The sequence below is a fragment of the Ambystoma mexicanum genome, chromosome 13 (genome assembly GCF_040938575.1).
Source record: "Ambystoma mexicanum isolate Mex_15411 chromosome 13, UKY_AmexF1_1, whole genome shotgun sequence".
NCBI lineage: Eukaryota > Metazoa > Chordata > Amphibia > Caudata > Ambystomatidae > Ambystoma > Ambystoma mexicanum.
This window is the reverse complement of record NC_090938.1, coordinates 764,190,591-764,212,722: the sequence shown is the minus strand read 5'-3', so window position 1 is coordinate 764,212,722 and position 22,132 is coordinate 764,190,591.

Here is a 22,132-nt window from a genome sequence, read left to right as displayed (position 1 = left end):
ACGCAAAGCCGCATGCAGCGCCCTGGACTGGGCTGCCATTATCATGCAAGGCCGCAGGCAGCGTCCTGGACTGGGCTCCCATTATCATGCAAGGCCGCAGGCAGCGCCCTGGACTGGGCTGCTATTATCATGCAAGGCCGCAGGCAGCGTCCTGGACTAGGCTGCCATTATCATGCAAAGCCGCATGCAGTGCCCTGGACTGGGCTGCCATTATCATGCAAGGCCGCAGTCAGCGTCCTGGACTGGGCTGCCATTATCATGCAAGGCCGCAGGCAGCGTCCTGGACTGGGCTGCCATTATCATGCAAGGCCGCAGGAAGCGTCCTGGACTGGGCTGCCATTATCATGCAAGGCCGCAGGCAGCGTCCTGGACTGGGCTGCCATTATCATGCAAGGCCAGGTCGCAGGCAGCGTCCTGGACTGGACTGCCATTATCATGCAAGGCCACAGACAGCGTCCTGGACTGGGCTGCCATTATCAAGCAAGGCCGCAGGCAGCGTCCTGGACTGGGATGCCATTATCATGCAAGGCCGCAGGCAGCGTCCTGGACTGGGCTGCCATTATCATGCAAGGCGGAAGGCAGCGTCCTGGACTGGGCTCCCATTATCATGCAAAGCCACAGGCAGTGTCCTGGACTGTGCTGCCATTATCATGCAAGGCCGCAGGCAGCGCCCTGGACTGGGCTGCCATTATCATGCAAAGCCGCATGCAGCGCCCTGGACTGGGCTGCCATTATCATGCAAGGCCGCAGGCAGCGTCCTGGACTGGGCTGCCATTATCATGCAAGGCCGCAGGCAGCGTCCTGGACTGGGCTGCTATTATCATGCAAGGCCGCAGGCAGCGTCCTGGACTGGGCTGCCATTATCATGCAAAGCCGCATGCAGCGCCCTGGACTGGGCTGCCATTATCATGCAAGGCCACAGGCAGCGTCCTGGACAGGGCTGCCATTATCATGCAAAGCCGCATGCAGCGCCCTGGACTGGGCTGCCATTATCATGCAAGGCCGCAGGCAGCATCCTGGACTGGGCTGCCATTATCATGCAAGGCCGCAGGCAGCGTTCTGGACTGGGCTGCCATTATCATGCAAGGCCGCAGGCAGCGTCCTGGACTGGGCTGCCATTATCATGCAAGGCCAGGTCGCAGGCAGCGTCCTGGACTGGACTGCCATTTTCATGCAAGGCCGCAGACAGCGTCCTGGACTGGGCTGCCATTATCAAGCAAGGCCGCAGGCAGCGTCCTGGACTGGGATGCCATCATCATGCAAGGCCGCAGGCAGCGTCCTGGACTGGGCTGCCATTATCATGCAAGGCGAAAGGCAGCGTCCTGGACTGGGCTCCCATTATCATGCAAGGCCACAGGCAGTGTCCTGGACTGTGCTGCCATTATCATGCAAGGCCGCAGGCAGCGCCCTGGACTGGACTGCCATTATAATGCAAAGTAACAGGCAGCGTCCTGGACTGGGCTGCCATTGCCATTATCATGCAAGGCTGCAGGCAGCGTCCTGGACTGGGCTGCCATTGCCATTATCATGTAAGGCCGCAGGCACCGTCCTGGACTGGGCTGCCATTGCCATTATCATGCAAGGCCGCAGGCAGCGTCCTGGACAGGGCTGCCATTGCCATTATCATGCAAGGTCACAGGCAGCGTCCTGGACTGGGCTGCCATTGCCATTATCATGGAAGGTCGCAGGCAGCGTCCTGGACTGGGCTGCCATTGCCATTATCAGGCAAGGTCGCAGGCAGCGTCCTGGACTGGGCAGCCATTAGCATGCAAGGCCGTGGGCAGCGTCCTCGACTGGGCTGCCATTATCATGCAAGGCCAGGTCATAGGCAGCGTCCTGGACTGGACTGCCATTATCATGCAAGGCAAGGTCGCAGGCAGCGTCATGGACTGGGCTGCCATTGCCATTATCATGCAAGGCCACAGGCAGCGTCCTGGACTGGGCTGCCATTATCATGCAAGGCCACAGGCAGCGTCCTGGACTGGGCTGCCATTATCATGCGCATGCAGCGTCCTGGACTGGGCTGCCATTATCATGCAAGGTCGCAGGCGGCATCCTGGACTGGGCTGCCATTATCATGCAAGGCCGCAGGCAGCGTCCTGGACTGGCCTGCCATTATCATGTGCATGCAGCGTCCTGGACTGGGCTGCTATTATCATGCAAGGCCGCAGACAGCGTCCTGGACTGGACCGCCATTATCATGCAAAGCCGCATGCTGCGCCCTGGACTGGGCTGCCATTATCATGCAAGGCCACAGGCAGCGTCCTGGACTGGGCTGCCATTATCATGCAAGGTCGCAGGCAGCGTCCTGGACTGGGCTGCCATTATCATGCAAGGCCACAGGCAGCATCCTGGACTGGGCTGCCATTATCATGCAATTCCGCAGGCAGCGTCCTGGACTGGGCTGCCATTATCACGCAAGGCCGCAGGCAGCATCCTGGACTGGGCTGCCATTATCATGCAAGGCCGCAGGCAGCGTCCTGGACTGGGCTGCCATTATCATGCAAGGCCGCAGGCAGCGTCCTGGACTGGGCTGACATTATCATGCAAGGCCGCAGGAAGCGTCCTGGACTGGGCTGCCATTATCATGCAAGGCCGCAGGCAGCGTCCTGGACTGGGCTGCCATTATCATGCAAGGCCAGGTCGCAGGCAGCGTCCTGGACTGGACTGCCATTATCATGCAAGGCCACAGACAGCGTCCTGGACTGGGCTGCCATTATCAAGCAAGGCCGCAGGCAGCGTCCTGGACTGGGATGCCATTATCATGCAAGGCCGCAGACAGCGTCCTGGACTGGGCTGCCATTATCATGCAAGGCGGAAGGCAGCGTCCTGGACTGGGCTCCCATTATCATGCAAGGCCACAGGCAGTGTCCTGGACTGTGCTGCCATTATCATGCAAGGCCGCAGGCAGCGCCCTGGACTGGGCTGCCATTATCATGCAAAGCCGCATGCAGCGCCCTGGACTGGGCTGCCATTATCATGCAAGGCCGCAGGCAGCGTCCTGGACTGGGCTGCCATTATCATGCAAGGCCGCAGGCAGCGTCCTGGACTGGGCTGCTATTATCATGCAAGGCCGCAGGCAGCGTCCTGGACTGGGCTGCCATTATCATGCAAAGCCGCATGCAGCGCCCTGGACTGGGCTGCCATTATCATGCAAGGCCACAGGCAACGTCCTGGACAGGGCTGCCATTATCATGCAAAGCCGCATGCAGCGCCCTGGACTGGGCTGCCATTATCATGCAAGGCCGCAGGCAGCGTCCTGGACTGGGCTGCCATTATCATGCAAGGCCGCAGGCAGCGTTCTGGACTGGGCTGCCATTATCATGCAAGGCCGCAGGCAGCGTCCTGGACTGGGCTGCCATTATCATGCAAGGCCAGGTCGCAGGCAGCGTCCTGGACTGGACTGCCATTTTCATGCAAGGCCGCAGACAGCGTCCTGGACTGGGCTGCCATTATCAAGCAAGGCCGCAGGCAGCGTCCTGGACTGGGATGCCATCATCATGCAAGGCCGCAGGCAGCGTCCTGGACTGGGCTGCCATTATCATGCAAGGCGAAAGGCAGCGTCCTGGACTGGGCTCCCATTATCATGCAAGGCCACAGGCAGTGTCCTGGACTGTGCTGCCATTATCATGCAAGGCCGCAGGCAGCGCCCTGGACTGGACTGCCATTATAATGCAAAGTAACAGGCAGCGTCCTGGACTGGGCTGCCATTGCCATTATCATGCAAGGCTGCAGGCAGCGTCCTGGAATGGGCTGCCATTATCATGCAAGGCCGCAGGCACCATCCTGGACTGGGCTGCTCTTATCATGCAAGGTCGCAGGCAGCGTCCTGGACTGGGCTGACATCATGCAAGGTCGCAGGCAGCGTCCTGGACTGGGCTGCCATTATCATGCAAGGCCGCAAGCAGCGTCCTGGACTGGGCTGCCATTATCATGCAAGGTCGCAGGCAACATCCTGGACTGGGATGCCATTTTCATGCAAGGCCGCAGGCAGCGCCCTGGACTGGGCTGCCACTGCCATTATCATGCAAGGCCACAGGCAGTGTCCTGGACTGGGCTGCCATTATCATGCAAGGCCGCAGGCAGCGCCCTGGGCTGGGCTGCCATTATTATGCAAGGTCACAGGCAGCGTCCTGGACTGGGCTGACATTGCCATTATCATGCAAGGTCACAGGAAGCGTCCTGGACTGGGCTGCCATTATCATGCAAGGCCGCAAGCAGCGTCCTGAACTGGGCTGCCATTATAATGCAAAGCCGCAGGCAGCGTCCTGGACTGGGCTGCCATTATCACGCAATGCCGCAGGCAGCGTCATGGACTTGTCTGCCATTATCACGCAAGGCCACAGGCAGCGTCCTGGACTGGGCTGCCATTATGGACTGCCATTGGACTGGGCTGCCATTATAATGCAAGGCCGCAGGCAGCGTCGTGGACTGGGCTGCCATTATAATGCAAGGCCGCAGGCAGCGTCCTGGACTGGGCTGCCATTATTATGCAAGGCCACAGGCAGCATCCTGTACTGGGCTGCCATTGCCATTATCATGCAAGGCCACAGGCAGCGTCCTGGACTGGGCTGCCATTATCATGCAGGGCTACAGGCAGCGTCCTGGACTGGGCTGCCATTATCATGCAAGGTCACAGGCAGCATCCTGGACTGGGCTGCCATTGCCATTATCATGCAAGGTCACAGGCAGCGTCCTGGACTGGGCTGCCATTGCCATTATCATGCAAGGTCACAGGCAGCGTCCTGGACTGGGCTGCCATTGCCATTATCATGCAGGGTCACAGGCAGCGTCCTGGACTGGGCTGGCATTATCATGCAAGACCGCAGGTAGCACCCTATAATGGGCTGCCACGGCCTTTATCATGCAAGGCCGCAGGCAGCGTCCTGGACAGGGCTGCCACTGCCATTATCATGCAAGGCCACAGGCAGCGTCCTGGACTGAGCTGCCATTATCATGCAAGGCCACAGGCAGCGCCCTGGACTGGGCTGCCACTGCCATTATCATGCAAGGCCGCAGGCAGCATCCTGGACTGGGCTGCCATTATCATGCAAGGCCGCAGGCAATGCCCTGGACTGGACTGCCACTACCATTATCATGTAAGGCCGCAGACAGCGTGCTGGACTGGGCTGCCATTATTATGCAAGGCCGCAGGCAGTGTCCTGGACTGGGATGCCATTATAATGCAAGGCCGCAGCAAGCATCCTGGACTGGGCTGCCATTATCATGTAAGGCCGGAGGCAGCATCCTGGACTGGGCTGCCATTATCATGCAAGGCCACAGGCAGCAGCCTGGACTGGGCTGCCATTGCCATTATCATGCAAGGCCACAGGCAGCGTCCTGGACTGGGCTGCCATTGCCATTGCCATTATCATGCAAGGGGCGCAGGCAGCGTCCTGGACTGTGCTGCCATTATCATGCAAGGCCGCAGGCAGCGTCCTGGACTGGGCTGCCATTATCATGCAAGGTCGCAGGCAGCGTCTTGGACTGGGCTGATATTATCATGCAAGGCCGCAGGCAGCGTCCTGGACTGGGATGCCATTATCATGCAAGGCCGCAGGCAGCGCCCTGGATTGGGCTGCCATTATCATGCTTAGCCGCAAGCAGCGTCCTGGACTGGGCTGCCATTATCATGCAAGGCCGCAGGCAGCGTCCTGGACTTTGCTGCCATTATCATGCAAGGCCGCAGGCAGCGCCCTGGACTGGGCTGCCATTATCATGCAAGGCCGCAGGCAGCGTCCTGGACTGGGCTGCCATTATCATGCAAGGCCGCAGGCAGCGTCCTGGACTGGGCTGCCATTGCCATTATCATGCAAGGCCGCAGGCAGCGCCCTGGACTGGGCTGCCATTATCATGCAAGGCCGCAGGCAGCGTCCTGGACTGGGCTGCCATTATCATGCAAGGCCGCAGGCAGCGTCCTGGACTGGGCTGCCATTGCCATTATCATGCAAGGCCGCAGGCAGCGCCCTGGACTGGGCTGCCATTATCATGCAAGGCCGCAGGCAGCGTCCTGGACTGGGCTGCCATTATCATGCAAGGCCGCAGGCAGCGTCCTGGACTGGGCTGCCATTATCATGCAAGGCCGCAGGCAGCGCCCTGGACTGGGCTGCCATTATCACGCAAGGCCGCAGGCAGCGTCCTGGACTGGGCTGCCATTATCACGCAAGGCCGCAGGCAGCGTCCTGGACTGGGCTGCCATTATCACGCAAGGCCGCAGGCAGCGTCCTGGACTGGGATGCCATTATCACGCAAGGCCGCAGGCAGTGTCCTGGACTGGGCTGCCATTATCACGCAAGGCCGCAGGCAGCGTCCTGGACTGGGCTGCCATTATCACGCAAGGCCGCAGGCAGCGTCCTGGACTGGGCTGCCATTATCATGCAAGGCCGCAGGCAGCGTCCTGGACTGGGCTGCCATTATCATGCAAGGCCGCACTGGGCTGCCATTATCATGCAAGGCCGCAGGCAGCGTCCTGGTCTGGGCTGCCATTATCATGCAAGGCCGCAGGCAGCGTCCTGGACTGGGCTGCCATTATCATGCAAGGCCGCAGGCAGCGCCCTGGACTGGGCTGCCATTATCATGCAAGGCCGCAGGCAGTGTCCTGGACAGGGCTGCCATTATCATGCAAGGCCGCAGGCAGCGTCATTGACTGGGCTGCCATTATCATGCAAGGCCGCAGGCTGCTTCCTGGACTGGGCTGCCATTGCCATTATCATGCAAGGCCGCAGGCAGCGCCCTGGACTGGGCTGCCATTATCATGCAAGACCGCAGGCAGCGTCCTGGACTGGGCTGCCATTATCATGCAAGGCCGCAGGCAGAGTCCTGGACTGGGCTGCCATGCTCATGCAAGGCCGCAGGCAGCGTCCTGGACTGGGCTGCCGTTATCATGCAAGGCCGCAGGCAGCGTCCTGGACTGGGCTGCCATTATCATGCAAGGCCGCAGGCAGTGTCCTGGACTGGGCTGCCATTATCATGCAAGGCCGCAGGCAGCGTCCTGGACTTGGCTGCCATTATCATGCAAGGCCGCAGGCAGCGTCCTGGACTGGGCTGCCATTATCATGCAAGGCCGCAGGCAGCGTCCTGGACTGGGCTGCCATTATCATGCAAGGCCGCAGGCAGCGCTCTGGACTGGGCTGCCATTGCCATTATCATGCAAGGCCGCAGGCAGCGTCCTGGACTGGGCTGCTATTGCCATTATCATGCAAGGTCGCAGGCAGCGTCCTGGACTGGGCTGCCATTATCATGCAAGGCCGCAGGCAGCGTCCTGGACTGGGCTGCTTTTATTATGCAAGGCAAGGTCGCAGGCAGCGTCCTGGACTGGGCTGCCATTGCCATTATCATGCAAGGTCGCAGGCAGCGTCCTGGACTGGGCTGCCATTATCATGCAAGGCCACAGGCAGCGTCCTGGACTGGGCTGCCATTATCATGCAAGGCCAGGTCGCAGGCTGCGTCCTGGAATGGACTGCCATTATTATGCAAGGCAAGGTCGCAGGCAGCGTCCTGGACTGGGCTGCCATTGCCATTATCAAGCAAGGTCGCAGGCAGCGTCCTGGACTGGGCTGCCATTATCATGCAAGGCCGCAGGCAGCGTCCTGGACTGGGCTGCCAATATCATGCAAGGCCGCAGGCAGCGTCCTGGACTGGGCTGCCATTATCATGCAAGGCCGCAGGCAGCGTCCTGGACTGGGCTGCCATTATCATGCAAGGCCAGGTCGCAGGCTGCGTCCTGGACTGGACTGCCATTATTATGCAAGGCAAGGTCGCAGGCAGCGTCCTGGACTGGGCTGCCATTGCCATTATCATGCAAGGTCGCAGGCAGCGTCCTGGACTGGGCTGCCATTATCATGCAAGGCCGCAGGCAGCGTCCTGGACTGGGCTGCCATTATCATGCAAGGCCGCAGGCAGCGTCCTGGACTGTGCTGCCATTATCACGCAAGGCCGCAGGCAGCGTCCTGGACTGGGCTGCCATTATCATGCAACGCTGCAGGCAGCGTCCTGGACTGGGCTGCCATTATCATGCAAGGCCAGGTCGCAGGCTGCGTCCTGGACTGGAATGCCTCTATTATGCAAGGCAAGGTCGCAGGCAGTGTCCTGGACTGGGCTGCCATTGCCATTATCATGCAAGGTCGCAGGCAGCGTCCTGGACTGGGCTGCCATTATCATGCAAGGCCGCAGGCAGCGTCCTGGACTGGGCTGCCATTATCATGCAAGGCCGCAGGCAGCGTCCTGGACTGGGCTGCCATTATCATGCAAGGCCACAGGCAGCGTCCTGGACTGGGCTGCCATTATCATGCAAGGCCGCAGGCAGCGTCCTGGACTGGGCTATCATTGCCATTATCATGCAAGGTCGCAGGCAGCGTTCTGGACTGGGCTGCCATTGCCATTATCATGCAAGGTTGCAGGCAGCGTCCTGGACTGGGCTGCAATTGGATTATCATGCAAGGTCGCAGGCAGGGTCCTGGACTGGGCTGCCATTATCATGCAAGGCCGCAGGCAGTGTCCTCGACTGGGCTGCCATTATCATGCAAGGCCAGGTCGCAGGCTGCGATCTGGACTGGACTGCCATTATTATGCAAGGCAAGGTCGCAGGCAGCGTCCTGGACTGGGCTGCCATTGCCATTATCATGCAAGGTCGCAGGCAGCGTCCTGGACTGGGCCGCCATTATCATGCAAGGCCGCAGGCAGCGTCCTGGACTGGGCTGCCATTATCATGCAAGGCCGCAGGCAGCGTCCTGGACTGGGCTGCCATTATCATGCAAGGCCGCAGGCAGCGTCCTGGACTGGGCTGCCATTATCATGCAAGGCCAGGTCGCAGGCAGCGTCCTGGACTGGGCTGCCATTATCACGCAAGGCCGCAGGCAGCGTCCTGGACTGGGCTGCCATTATCATGCAAGGCCGCAGGCAGCGTCCTGGACTGGGCTGCCATTATCATGCAAGGCCAGGTCGCAGGCTGCGTCCTGGACTGGACTGCCATTATTATGCAAGGCAAGGTCGCAGGCAGCGTCCTAGACTGGGCTGCCATTGCCATTATCATGCAAGGTCGCAGGCAGCGTCCTGGACTGGGCTGCCATTATAATGCAAGGCCGCAGGCAGCGTCCTGGACTGGGCTGCCATTATCATGCAAGGCCGCAGGCAGCGTCCTGGACTGGGCTGCCATTATCATGCAAGGCCGCAGACAGCGTCCTGGACTGGGCTGCCATTATCATGCAAGGCCGCAGGCAGCGTCCTGGACTGGACTGCCATTATCATGCAAGGCCGCAGGCAGCGTCCTGGACTGGGCTGCCATTATCATGCAAGGCCACAGGCCGCGTCCTGGACTGGGCTGTCATTGCCATTATCATGCAAGGTCGCAGGCAGCGTCCTGGACTGGGCTTCCATTGCCATTATCATGCAAGGTCACAGGCAGCGTCCTGGACTGGGCTGCCATTGGATTATCATGCAAGGTCGCAGGCAGCGTCCTGGACTGGGCTGCCATTATCATGCAAGGCCGCAGGCAGTGTCCTCGACTGGGCTGCCATTATCATGCAAGGCCAGGTCGCAGGCTGCGTCCTGGACTGGACTGCCATTATTATGCAAGGCAAGGTCGCAGGCAGCGTCCTGGACTGGGCTGCCATTGCCATTATCATGCAAGGTCACAGGCAGCGTCCTGGACTGGGCTGCCATTATCATGCAAGGCTGCAGGCAGCGTCCTGGACTGGGCTGCCATTGCCATTATCATGCAAGGCCGCAGGCACCGTCCTGGACTGGGCTGCCATTGCCATTATCATGCAAGGCCGCAGGCAGCGTCCTGGACAGGGCTGCCATTGCCATTATCATGCAAGGTCACAGGCAGCGTCCTGGACTGGGCTGCCATTGCCATTATCATGCAAAGTCGCAGGCAGCGTCCTGGACTGGGCTGCCATTGCCATTATCAGGCAAGGTCGCAGGCAGCGTCCTGGACTGGGCAGCCATTAGCATGCAAGGCCGTAGGCAGCGTCCTCGACTGGGCTGCCATTATCATGCAAGGCCAGGTCATAGGCAGCGTCCTGGACTGGACTGCCATTATCATGCAAGGCAAGGTCGCAGGCAGCGTCATGGACTGGGCTGCCATTGCCATTATCATGCAAGGCCACAGGCAGCGTCCTGGACTGGGCTGCCATTATCATGCGCATGCAGCATCCTGGACTGGGCTGCCATTATCATGCAAGGTCGCAGGCGGCATCCTGGACTGGGCTGCCATTATCATGCAAGGCCGCAGGCAGCGTCCTGGACTGGGCTGCCATTATCATGTGCATGCAGCGTCCTGGACTGGGCTGCTATTATCATGCAAGGCCGCAGACAGCGTCCTGGACTGGACCGCCATTATCATGCAAAGCCGCATGCTGCGCCCTGGACTGGGCTGCCATTATCATGCAAGGCCACAGGCAGCGTCCTGGACTGAGCTTCCATTATCATGCAAGGTCGCAGGCAGCGTCCTGGACTGGGCTGCCATTATCATGCAAGGCCACAGGCAGCATCCTGGACTGGGCTGCCATTATCATGCAATTCCGCAGGCAGCGTCCTGGACTGGGCTGCCATTATCACGCAAGGCCGCAGGCAGCATCCTGGACTGGGCTGCCATTATCACGCAAAGCCGCATGCAGCGCCCTGGACTGGGCTGCCATTATCATGCAAGGCCGCAGGCAGCGTCCTGGACTGGGCTGCCATTATCATGCAAGGCCGCAGGCAGCGCCCTGGACTGGGCTGCTATTATCATGCAAGGCCGCAGGCAGCGTCCTGGACTAGGCTGCCATTATCATGCAAAGCCGCATGCAGTGCCCTGGGCTGGGCTGCCATTATCATGCAAGGCCGCAGGCAGCGTCCTGGACTGGGCTGCCATTATCATGCAAGGCCGCAGGCAGCGTCCTGGACTGGGCTGCCATTATCATGCAAGGCCGCAGGAAGCGTCCTGGACTGGGCTGCCATTATCATGCAAGGCCGCAGGCAGCGTCCTGGACTGGGCTGCCATTATCATGCAAGGCCAGGTCGCAGGCAGCGTCCTGGACTGGACTGCCATTATCATGCAAGGCCACAGACAGCGTCCTGGACTGGGCTGCCATTATCAAGCAAGGCCGCAGGCAGCGTCCTGGACTGGGATGCCATTATCATGCAAGGCCGCAGGCAGCGTCCTGGACTGGGCTGCCATTATCATGCAAGGCGGAAGGCAGCGTCCTGGACTGGGCTCCCATTATCATGCAAGGCCACAGGCAGTGTCCTGGACTGTGCTGCCATTATCATGCAAGGCCGCAGGCAGCGCCCTGGACTGGGCTGCCATTATCATGCAAAGCCGCATGCAGCGCCCTGGACTGGGCTGCCATTATCATGCAAGGCCGCAGGCAGCGTCCTGGACTGGGCTGCCATTATCATGCAAGGCCGCAGGCAGCGTCCTGGACTGGGCTGCCATTATCATGCAAGGCCGCAGGCAGCGTCCTGGACTGGGCTGCCATTATCATGCAAAGCCGCATGCAGCGCCCTGGACTGGGCTGCCATTATCATGCAAGGCCACAGGCAGCGTCCTGGACAGGGCTGCCATTATCATGCAAAGCCGCATGCAGCGCCCTGGACTGGGCTGCCATTATCATGCAAGGCCGCAGGCAGCGTCCTGGACTGGGCTGCCATTATCATGCAAGGCCGCAGGCAGCGTTCTGGACTGGGCTGCCATTATCATGCAAGGCCAGGTCGCAGGCAGCGTCCTGGACTGGACTGCCATTTTCATGCAAGGCCGCAGACAGCGTCCTGGACTGGGCTGCCATTATCAAGCAAGGCCACAGGCAGCGTCCTGGACTGGGATGCCATCATCATGCAAGGCCGCAGGCAGCGTCCTGGACTGGGCTGCCATTATCATGCAAGGCGAAAGGCAGCGTCCTGGACTGGGCTCCCATTATCATGCAAGGCCACAGGCAGTGTCCTGGACTGTGCTGCCATTATCATGCAAGGCCGCAGGCAGCGCCCTGGACCGGACTGCCATTATAATGCAAAGTAACAGGCAGCGTCCTGGACTGGGCTGCCATTGCCATTATCATGCAAGACTGCAGGCAGCGTCCTGGACTGGGCTGCCATTATCATGCAAGGCCGCAGGCACCATCCTGGACTGGGCTGCTCTTATCATGCAAGGTCGCAGGCAGCGTCCTGGACTGGGCTGACATCATGCAAGGTCGCAGGCAGCGTCCTGGACTGGGCTGCCATTATCATGCAAGGCCGCAAGCAGCGTCCTGGACTGGGCTGCCATTATCATGCAAGGTCGCAGGCAACATCCTGGACTGGGATGCCATTTTCATGCAAGGCCGCAGGCAGCGCCCTGGACTGGGCTGCCACTGCCATTATCATGCAAGGCCACAGGCAGTGTCCTGGACTGGGCTGCCATTATCATGCAAGGCCGCAGGCAGCGCCCTGGGCTGGGCTGCCATTATTATGCAAGGTCACAGGCAGCGTCCTGGACTGGGCTGACATTGGCATTATCATGCAAGGTCACAGGAAGCGTCCTGGACTGGGCTGCCATTATCATGCAAGGCCGCAGGCAGCGTCCTGAACTGGGCTGCCATTATAATGCAAAGCCGCAGGCAGCGTCCTGGACTGGGCTGCCATTATCACGCAATGCCGCAGGCAGCGTCATGGACTTGTCTGCCATTATCACGCAAGGCCACAGGCAGCGTCCTGGACTGGGCTGCCATTATGGACTGCCATTGGACTGGGCTGCCATTATCATGCAAGGCCGCAGGCAGCGTCGTGGACTGGGCTGCCATTATAATGCAAGGCCGCAGGCAGCGTCCTGGACTGGGCTGCCATTATCACGCAAGGCCGCAGGCAGCGTCCTGGACTGGGCTGCCATTATTATGCAAGGCCACAGGCAGCATCCTGTACTGGGCTGCCATTGCCATTATCATGCAAGGCCACAGGCAGCGTCCTGGACTGGGCTGCCATTATCATGCAAGGCTACAGGCAGCGTCCTGGACTGGGCTGCCATTATCATGCAAGGTCACAGGCAGCATCCTGGACTGGGCTGCCATTGCCATTATCATGCAAGGTCACAGGCAGCGTCCTGGACTGGGCTGCCATTGCCATTATCATGCAAGGTCACAGGCAGCGTCCTGGACTGGGCTGCCATTGCCATTATCATGCAGGGTCACAGGCAGCGTCCTGGACTGGGCTGGCATTATCATGCAAGACCGCAGGTAGCACCCTATAATGGGCTGCCACGGCCTTCATCATGCAAGGCCGCAGGCAACGTCCTGGACAGGGCTGCCACTGCCATTATCATGCAAGGCCACAGGCAGCGTCCTGGACTGGGCTGCCATTATCATGCAAGGCCACAGGCAGCGCCCTGGACTGGGCTGCCACTGCCATTATCATGCAAGGCCGCAGGCAGCATCCTGGACTGGGCTGCCATTATCATGCAAGGCCGCAGGCAATGCCCTGGATTGGACTGCCACTACCATTATCATGTAAGGCCGCAGACAGCGTCCTGGACTGGGCTGCCATTATTATGCAAGGCCGCAGGCAGTGTCCTGGACTGGGATGCCATTATAATGCAAGGCCGCAGCAAGCATCCTGGACTGGGCTGCCATTATCATGTAAGTCCGGAGGCAGCATCCTGGACTGGGCTGCCATTATCATGCAAGGCCACAGGCAGCAGCCTGGACTGGGCTGCCATTGCCATTATCATGCAAGGCCACAGGCAGCGTCCTGGACTGGGCTGCCATTGCCATTGCCATTATCATGCAAGGGGCGCAGGCAGCGTCCTGGACTGTGCTGCCATTATCATGCAAGGCCGCAGGCAGCGTCCTGGACTGGGCTGCCATTATCATGCAAGGTCGCAGGCAGCGTCCTGGACTGGGCTGATATTATCATGCAAGGCCGCAGGCAGCGTCCTGGACTGGGATGCCATTATCATGCAAGGCCGCAGGCAGCGTCCTGGACTGGGCTGCCATTATCATGCAAGGTCGCAGGCAGCGTCCTGGACTGGGCTTCCATTATCATGCAAGGCCGCAGGCAGCGTCCTGGACTGGGCTGCCATTATCATTCAAGGTCGCAGGCAGTGTCCTGGACTGGGCTGACCTTATCATGCAAGGCTGCAGGCAGCGTCCTGGACTGGGCTGCCATTATCATGCAAGGCCGCAGGCAGCGTCCTGGACTGGGCTGCCATTATCATGCAAGGTCGCAGGCAGCGTCCTGGAATGGGCTTCCATTATTATGCAAGGCCGCAGGCAGCGTCCTGGACTGGGCTGCCATTATCATGCAAGGTCGCAGGCAGCGTCCTGTACTGGGCTTACATTATCATGCAAGATCGCAGGCAGCGTCCTGGACTGGGATGCCATTATCATGCAAGGCTGCAGGCAGCGTCCTGGACTGGGCTGCCATTATCATGCAAGGCCGCAGGCAGCGTCCTAAACTGGGCTACCATTATCATGCAAGGTCGCAGGCAGCGTCCTGGACTGGGATGCCATTATCATGCAAGGCCGCTGGCAGCGTCCTGGACTGGGCTGCCATTATCATGCAAGGTCGCAGGCAGCTTCCTGGACTGGGCTGCCATTATCATGCAAGGCCGCAGGCAGCGTCCTGGACTGGGCTGCCATTATCACGCAAGGCCACAGGCAGCGTCCTGGGCTGGGCTGCTATTATCACGCAAGGCCATAGGCAGCGTCCTGGACTGGGCTGCCATTGGACTGGGCTGCCATTATGATGCAAGGCCACAGGGAGCATCCTGGACTGGGCTGCCATTATCATGCAAGGCCACAGGCAGCGTCCTGGACTGGGCTGCCATTGCCATTATCATGCAAGGTCACAGGCAGCGTCCTGGACTGGGCTGCTATTGCCATTATCATGCAAGGTCACAGGCAGCGTCCTGGACTGGGCTGCCATTGCCATTATCATGCAATTCCAGAGGCAGCGTCCTGGACTAGGCTGCCATTATCATGCAAGGCCACAGGCAGCGTCTTGGACTGCGCTGCCATTATCATGCAAGGCCACAGGCAGCGTCCTGGACTGGGCTGCCATTATCATGCAAGGTCACAGGCAGCGTCCCGGACTGGGCTGCCATTATCATGCAAGGTCACAGATAGCGTCCTGGACTGGGCTGCCATTGTCATTATCATGCAAGGTCACAGGCAGCGTCCTAGACTGGGCTTCCATTGCCATTATCGTGCAAGGTCACAGGCAGCGTCCTGGACTGGGCTGCCATTATCATGCAAGGCCGCAGGCAGCGCCCTGGACTGGGCTGCCACTATCATGCAAGGCCACAGGCAGCATCCTGGACCGGGATGCCATTATCATGCAAGGCCGCAGGCAGCGTCCTGGACTGGGCTGCCATTATCATGCGCATGCAGCGTCCTGGACTGGGCTGCCATTATCATGCAAGGTCACAGGCAGCGTCCTGTACTGGGATGCCATTATCATGCAAGGCCACAGGCAGTGTCCTGGACTGGACTGCCATTATCATGCAAGGCCGCAGGCAGCGTCCTGGACTGGGCTGCCATTATCATGCGCATGCAGCGTCCTGGACTGGGCTGCCATTATCATGCAAGGCCGCAGGCAGCGCCCTGGACTGAGCTGCCACTGCCATTATAATGCAAGGCCGCAGGCAGCGTCCTGGACTGGGCTGCCATTATCACGCAAGAGCTCAGGCAGTCCCCTGGACTGGCTGCCACTGTCATTATCATGCAAGGACACAGGCAGTGTCCTGGACTGGGCTGTCATTATCATGCAAGGCCGCAGGCAGCGCCCTGGACTGGGCTGCTACTGCCATTATCATGCAAGGCCGCAGGCAGCGTCCTGGACTGGGCTGCCATTATCATGCAAGGTCACAGACAGCGTCCTGGACTGGGCTGCCATTGTCATTATCATGCAAGGTCACAGGCAGCGTCCTGGACTGTGCTTCCATTGCCATTATCGTGCAAGGTCACAGGCAGTGTCCTGGACTGGGCTGCCATTATCATGCAAGGCCACAGGCAGCGCCCTGGACTGGGCTGCCACTGCCATTATCATGCAAGGCCACAGGCAGCATCCTGGACCGGGATGCCATTATCATGCAAGGCCGCAGGCAGCGCCCTGGATTGGGCTGCCATTATCATGCAAGGCCGCAGGCAGCGCCCTGGACTGGGCTGCCATTATTATGCAAGGTCACAGGCAGAGTCCTGGACTGGGCTGCCATTGCCATTATCATGCAAGGTCACAGGCAGCGTCCTGGACTGGGCTGCCATTATCATGCAAGGCCGCAGGCAGCGCCCTGGACTGGGCTGCCACTATCATGCAAGGCCACAGGCAGCATCCTGGACCGGGATGCCATTATCATGCAAGGCCGCAGGCAGCGTCCTGGATTGGGCTGCCATTATCATGCGCATGCAGCGTCCTGGACTGGGCTGCCATTATCATGCAAGGTCACAGGCAGCGTCCTGTACTGGGATGCCATTATCATGCAAGGCCACAGGCAGTGTCCTGGACTGGACTGCCATTATCATGCAAGGCCGCAGGCAGCGCCCTGGACTGGGCTGCCATTATTATGCAAGGTCACAGGCAGAGTCCTGGACTGGGCTGCCATTGCCATTATCATGCAAGGTCACAGGCATGATAATGTCTACTGTACATATGTATATAAGATCCTCTTGTAAATGTATATAATGATTCTTTGTTATACCTGCATATCTGATCCCATGTGTAAATGTTTAATGATTCTCTGTTATACCTGCATATCTGTAACCTTGTACAAATTGCGCCCTGATGCCTCCGGGCCTGTTGGTTTGCGCGTTATAAATAAAAAATACAATACAATACAATACAATGCAAGGCCGCAGGCAGCGCCCTGGACTGGGCTGCTACTGCCATTATCATGCAAGGCCGCAGGCAGCCTCCTGGACTGGGCTGCCATTATCATGTAAGGTCACAGACAGCGTCCTGGACTGGGCTGCCATTGTCATTATCATGCAAGGTCACAGGCAGCGTCCTGGACTGTGCTTCCATTGCCATTATCGTGCAAGGTCACAGGCAGCGTCCTGGACTGGGCTGCCATTATCATGCAAGGCCACAGGCAGCGCCCTGGACTGGGCTGCCACTGCCATTATCATGCAAGGCCACAGGCAGCATCCTGGACCGGGATGCCATTATCATGCAAGGCCGCAGGCAGCGCCCTGGACTGGGCTGCCACTGCCATTATCATGCAAGGCCACAGGCAGTGTCCTGGACTGGGCTGCCATTATCATGCAAGGCCGCAGGCAGCGCCCTGGACTGGGCTGCCATTATTATGCAAGGTCACAGGCAGCGTCCTAGACTGGGCTGCCATTGCCATTATCATGCAAGGTCACAGGCAGCGTCCTGGACTGGGCTGCCATTATCATGCAAGGCCGCAGGCAGCGTCCTGGACTGGGCTGCCATTATCATGCAAGGCCACAGTCAGTGCCCTGGACTGGGCTGCCACTGCCATTATCATGCAAGGACACAGGCAGTTCCTGGACTGGGCTGTCATTATCATTCAAGGCAGCAGGCAGCGCCCTGGACAGGGCTGCTACTGCCATTATCAAGCAAGACCGCAGGCAGCGCCCTGGATTGGGCTGCCACTGCCATTATCATGCAAGGCCGCAGGCAGCGTCCTGGACTGGGATGCCATTCTCATGCAAGGCCACAGGCAGCGTCCTGGACTGGGCTGCCATTATCATGCAAGGCCACAGGCAGCGTCCTGGACTGGGATGCCATTATCATGCAATGCCGCAGGCAGCGTCCCGGACTGGGCTGCCATTATCATGCAAGGTCGCAGGCAGCATCCTGGACTGGGCTGCCATTATCATGCAAGGCTACAGGCAGCGTCCTGGACTGGGCCGCCATTATCATGCAAGGCTACAGGCAGCTTCCTGGACTGGGCTGCCATTGCCATTATCATGCAAGGTCACAGGCAGCGTCCTGGACTGGGCTGCCATTGCCATTATCATGCAATTTCAGAGGCAGCGTCCTGGACTAGGCTGCCATTTATCATGCAAGGCCACAGGCAGCGTCCTGGACTGGGCTGCCATTATCATGCAAGGCCACAGGCAGCGTCCTGGACTGGGCTGCCATTATCATGCAAGGTCACAGACAGCGTCCTGGAATGGGCTGCCATTGCCGTTATCATGCAAGGTCACAGGCAGCGTCTGTCAGGAACCGCCATTCGCGTCCCTTCTGGACTTTGTGGTCCCTGACGCATAGGGGACTGAACTCAGTAGTACTCCCAACATGGCCGCTGAACGCGGAACGCTGTTTGCCAGTCTCTGCATTGTACACTCTACGTTCTACAAAGCAGACACGCCCCGCGCCTCTGCGCGTCTCAACGCTACCGCTTGCAGTAGTCGGACGTGTGTTGCCGGAGCTTGTTCAGTGCTTACTTTTGATTCCTGGTTCCCGTCCCCTGAATTCCTCTTCTTTCTTCCTTCCTCTTATCCTTACCTTTGCATATCCTGGATTTCCATCGCATTCAGGTCTCCAAGTGCGAACCTCATTATTTCCTGATCTTCGTCCCGGACATCTGAGCGTATCCTGGAGCTGGGTCACGAACCACACACTGGAATCTGAGGACCCACGCACGGGGTTATATAAATCCCAAACAGTGCGAAGGAAGACATCTCCGAAGATCAAGAGCAAACAATACAGACAGGTGGGAAGGGGGGAGACTTGTGACAGATTGAGACGCCAACAAATTGATACAGTTACAGAAATGGAGGCCGCAGTTCAAGACCTCATGCGAGGTATGCAGGAGTTAACAACAGAAGTCCAAAATCTTAAAGCCGAAAATGCTGCATTGAAACAGCTGGTCTTGTCAGATGACACCGCAACCAAGGAAAGCGTGTTGTTGGGAGGAGTAGTGGATAAATATGATGGCTCTTCAAAGACCCTTCGTGCCTTCCTCGATTCATGTTTAGTGCACTTCACCTTTAAGCCCTACTACTTCTCCACTCCCAGAGCAAAGGTGGGCTTTATGATCTCACATCTCACTGGGAATGCCTTGACCTGAGCCACTCCCTTAGTTAATTCGGGTGACGCCCTCCTGGATGACTATGATGGCTTTGTGCAGGCGCTAAAGACCATGTTTGATCGGCCAGAGCAGGTTTACAGTACTCAAGAACGTTTACTGGACTTTCAACAAGGATCCCAGGATATGCTTACCTATGTGACCCGCTTTAAACAACTTGCCAAGAAAGCAGACTGGTCTCCAGAGGCCTGTTTCACCCTCTTTCGAAGAGGATTGAATGAAGAGATAAAGGACGAGCTAGCCAGGGTAGCTCGCCCAAGTTCCTTCCAGACTCTCATGGATCTTTCCTTGCAAATCGACTTTCGTATCCAGGAAAGAAAGGCGGAAAAGAAGAAAATTAAATCACTCTTCCAAAAGGCCTTTACAGACCATCCTTCTAGACCTGAGCCTGCAGCTTCTCCGACCACAGACCCAGAACCCATGCAACTTGGGGCCTTCCGCGGACCCATAACCCCGCAAGAAAGGATGCGACGGATTCACACTGGTCTGTGCATGTATTGTGCCTCTGATAAACATCTTGTGAGTGTCCTATTGCCCCTCCACGGCATTCGGGAAACGCCAGCTCCCGATCCTAGATGGAGCACAGTTTCGGGAGAGAGATGTTTGCTCCACATCTATTCCATCCTTGAACTCTCCTGGACAGAACAACCTTGTGATTCTGCAGGCCTTTCTATCGCCTTCTAAGAAAGAATCGTACCCCATTCTGGCATTAGTGGATTGCGGGGCCAATGGGATATTCATAGATCATGATTGGGTCACTACCCATAACATTCCATATGAAACTCGAGACATCATGCAACCTGTAGAGGCTATTGATGGAAGACCCCTCTCCTCAGGACCCATAACCCTTCAAACCAAAGATATCCTGCTTTCTATAAACCACATTCAAGAGAGAACCAAATTCGACATCATAAGATCTGCCCATTACCCAATGGTTCTGGGCATGCCCTGGTTACAGAAGCATAACCCCTACATCAACTGGGCAGCAGGATCCTTATTTCTTGGTTCAGAACATTGTATATCCCACTGTTTATCCCTAGACTCCTCGTCAGGATCCTCTGAAGACTCGCAAGCGAACCAGCAAGGTCCACTCACTGTCTCTAATATCATCCAGATTCCCAGGGCCAACCAGGCTTATACAGATGTATTTTTGACCGCCATAGTTCAAGCTCTTCCCCCTCACAGACCTGAGGACTGCGCCATCGATACTGAACCCTCAGCAGTGATTCCTTTTGGGAGGATGTTCATTCTATCAAAACCTGAGAAAAGAGCCCTCCGAGAATACCCTGGATACTAACTTGGAAAATGGTACCATACGACCATCCAAGTCCCCGGCTGGAGCTTCATTGTTTTCCGTTCCCAAGAAAGATACCAAGGAGCTTAGGCCCTGTCAAGATTACCATGGCCTTAATCAATGCACCCTCAAGGACCGCTACCCGTTGCCCCTCATCTCGGATATCTTGGAAGCAGTAAGAGGAGCTGTAATGTTCACAAAATTAGATCTCAGAGGTGCCTACCATCTCATCCGTATAAAAGAAGGTGACGAATGGAAAACAGCCTTTAGAACACCATTTGGTCATTTTGAATACTTGGTTATGCCCTTCGGACTTGTCAATGCCCCAGCGGTCTTCTAACGTTTTATGGACCGGGTGTTCTCCGATATGCTGTTCCTCTTCGTCATTGTATATCTGGACGACATACTGATATACTCTAAGGACCATCTGAAGCATGAAGAACATGTTAAGGCAGTTTTACAACGTCTACATGAACATAAGCTCCTGGCTAAACCCAAGAAATGCCTTTTCCATGTGTCTACTGTTCACTATCTTGGATTCGTCCTTAGCCCAAAAGGAATTGGAATGGACCCCTCGAAAGTAGACTCCATTCTATCCTGGCCTGTTCCAACTACTGTAAAACAAATTCAATCCTTCCTGGGGCTTGCTAACTTCTACCGGAAATGTATACCCTCTTTTTCGGAGATTGTACATACGATCATTACATTGTTAAAAAAAGATACCCCCTTTCACTGGACAGCAGCCCAAGATGAGGTGTTTCAACGGTTAAAGTCGGAGTTCACACAAGCCCCCATATTAGCCCAATCTGACATTGATCGACCCTTTCTTGTGGAAACTGATGCCTCCAACTACGCCATTGGGGCAGTCCTGAAACAGGAGTTCAATGACAAGCTAGAACAACCCATCGCCTATCTTTCTCGCACCTTGACTCCTAGCAAAACCCACTATTCTGTTTTAGAAAAAGAATTGCTAGCCATCCGTCAAGCCTTCACAGATTGGCGTCATCTACTCCTGGGAGCGAAACACCCTGTTCAGGTCCGCACGGACCATCGGAATCTTCAAGTCCTGCAATCCCTGGAATGTAGGAACAGCCGTCAAGCCCGTTGGGCCTTCCTTTTTGCTCAATACCAGTTTCAAATCCATCATGTTCCTGGAACACACAACATAATAGCCGATGCCTTATCCCGACGTCCTGACTACAAAATCCTTGAAGATCGATCCTTCCAAAAGATGTTTCCCCACACAATATTTGCTGCCCAAGTAATCAACCTCCTGGAGGATATTCGGATTCAAACTCAGTCCTCAGAAACCTGGAAGGAGTTTAATGGTAATAATCGATGGAATCTCAAAACGAAGGACGGATATTTATTCAAAGACAATTGCCTGGTCATTCCCACTCAGAGACTATGACAAAAGATCACAAGCCTATGTCATGATACTCTTCATTCAGGACACCGTGGCATCACCAACACCCTCTGTCTAAGACAAAGACAGTTTTGGTGGCCGAAGATGAAGGATGATGTCCAGCTTTATATCCAAACATGTGCAGTCTGCAATCAAAACAAGCATGATAATAAGAAACCGGCAGGTCTCCTGCTCCAACCAGCGCTGCCAACAAGACCTTGGGAATTCATCGCCACAGACTTTATCGTGGAACTACCGCCTTCCAGGGGCTACACAACTATCATGGTTACCATTGATTTGTTCACACACATGGCTCATTTTACACCTTTATATAAATTGCCATCTTCATCTGAACTTGCCGGAATCTTCCTGGAACACATATTCTGACTCCACGGGCTACCCTCCAAGATCATTTCTGACAGAGGACCCC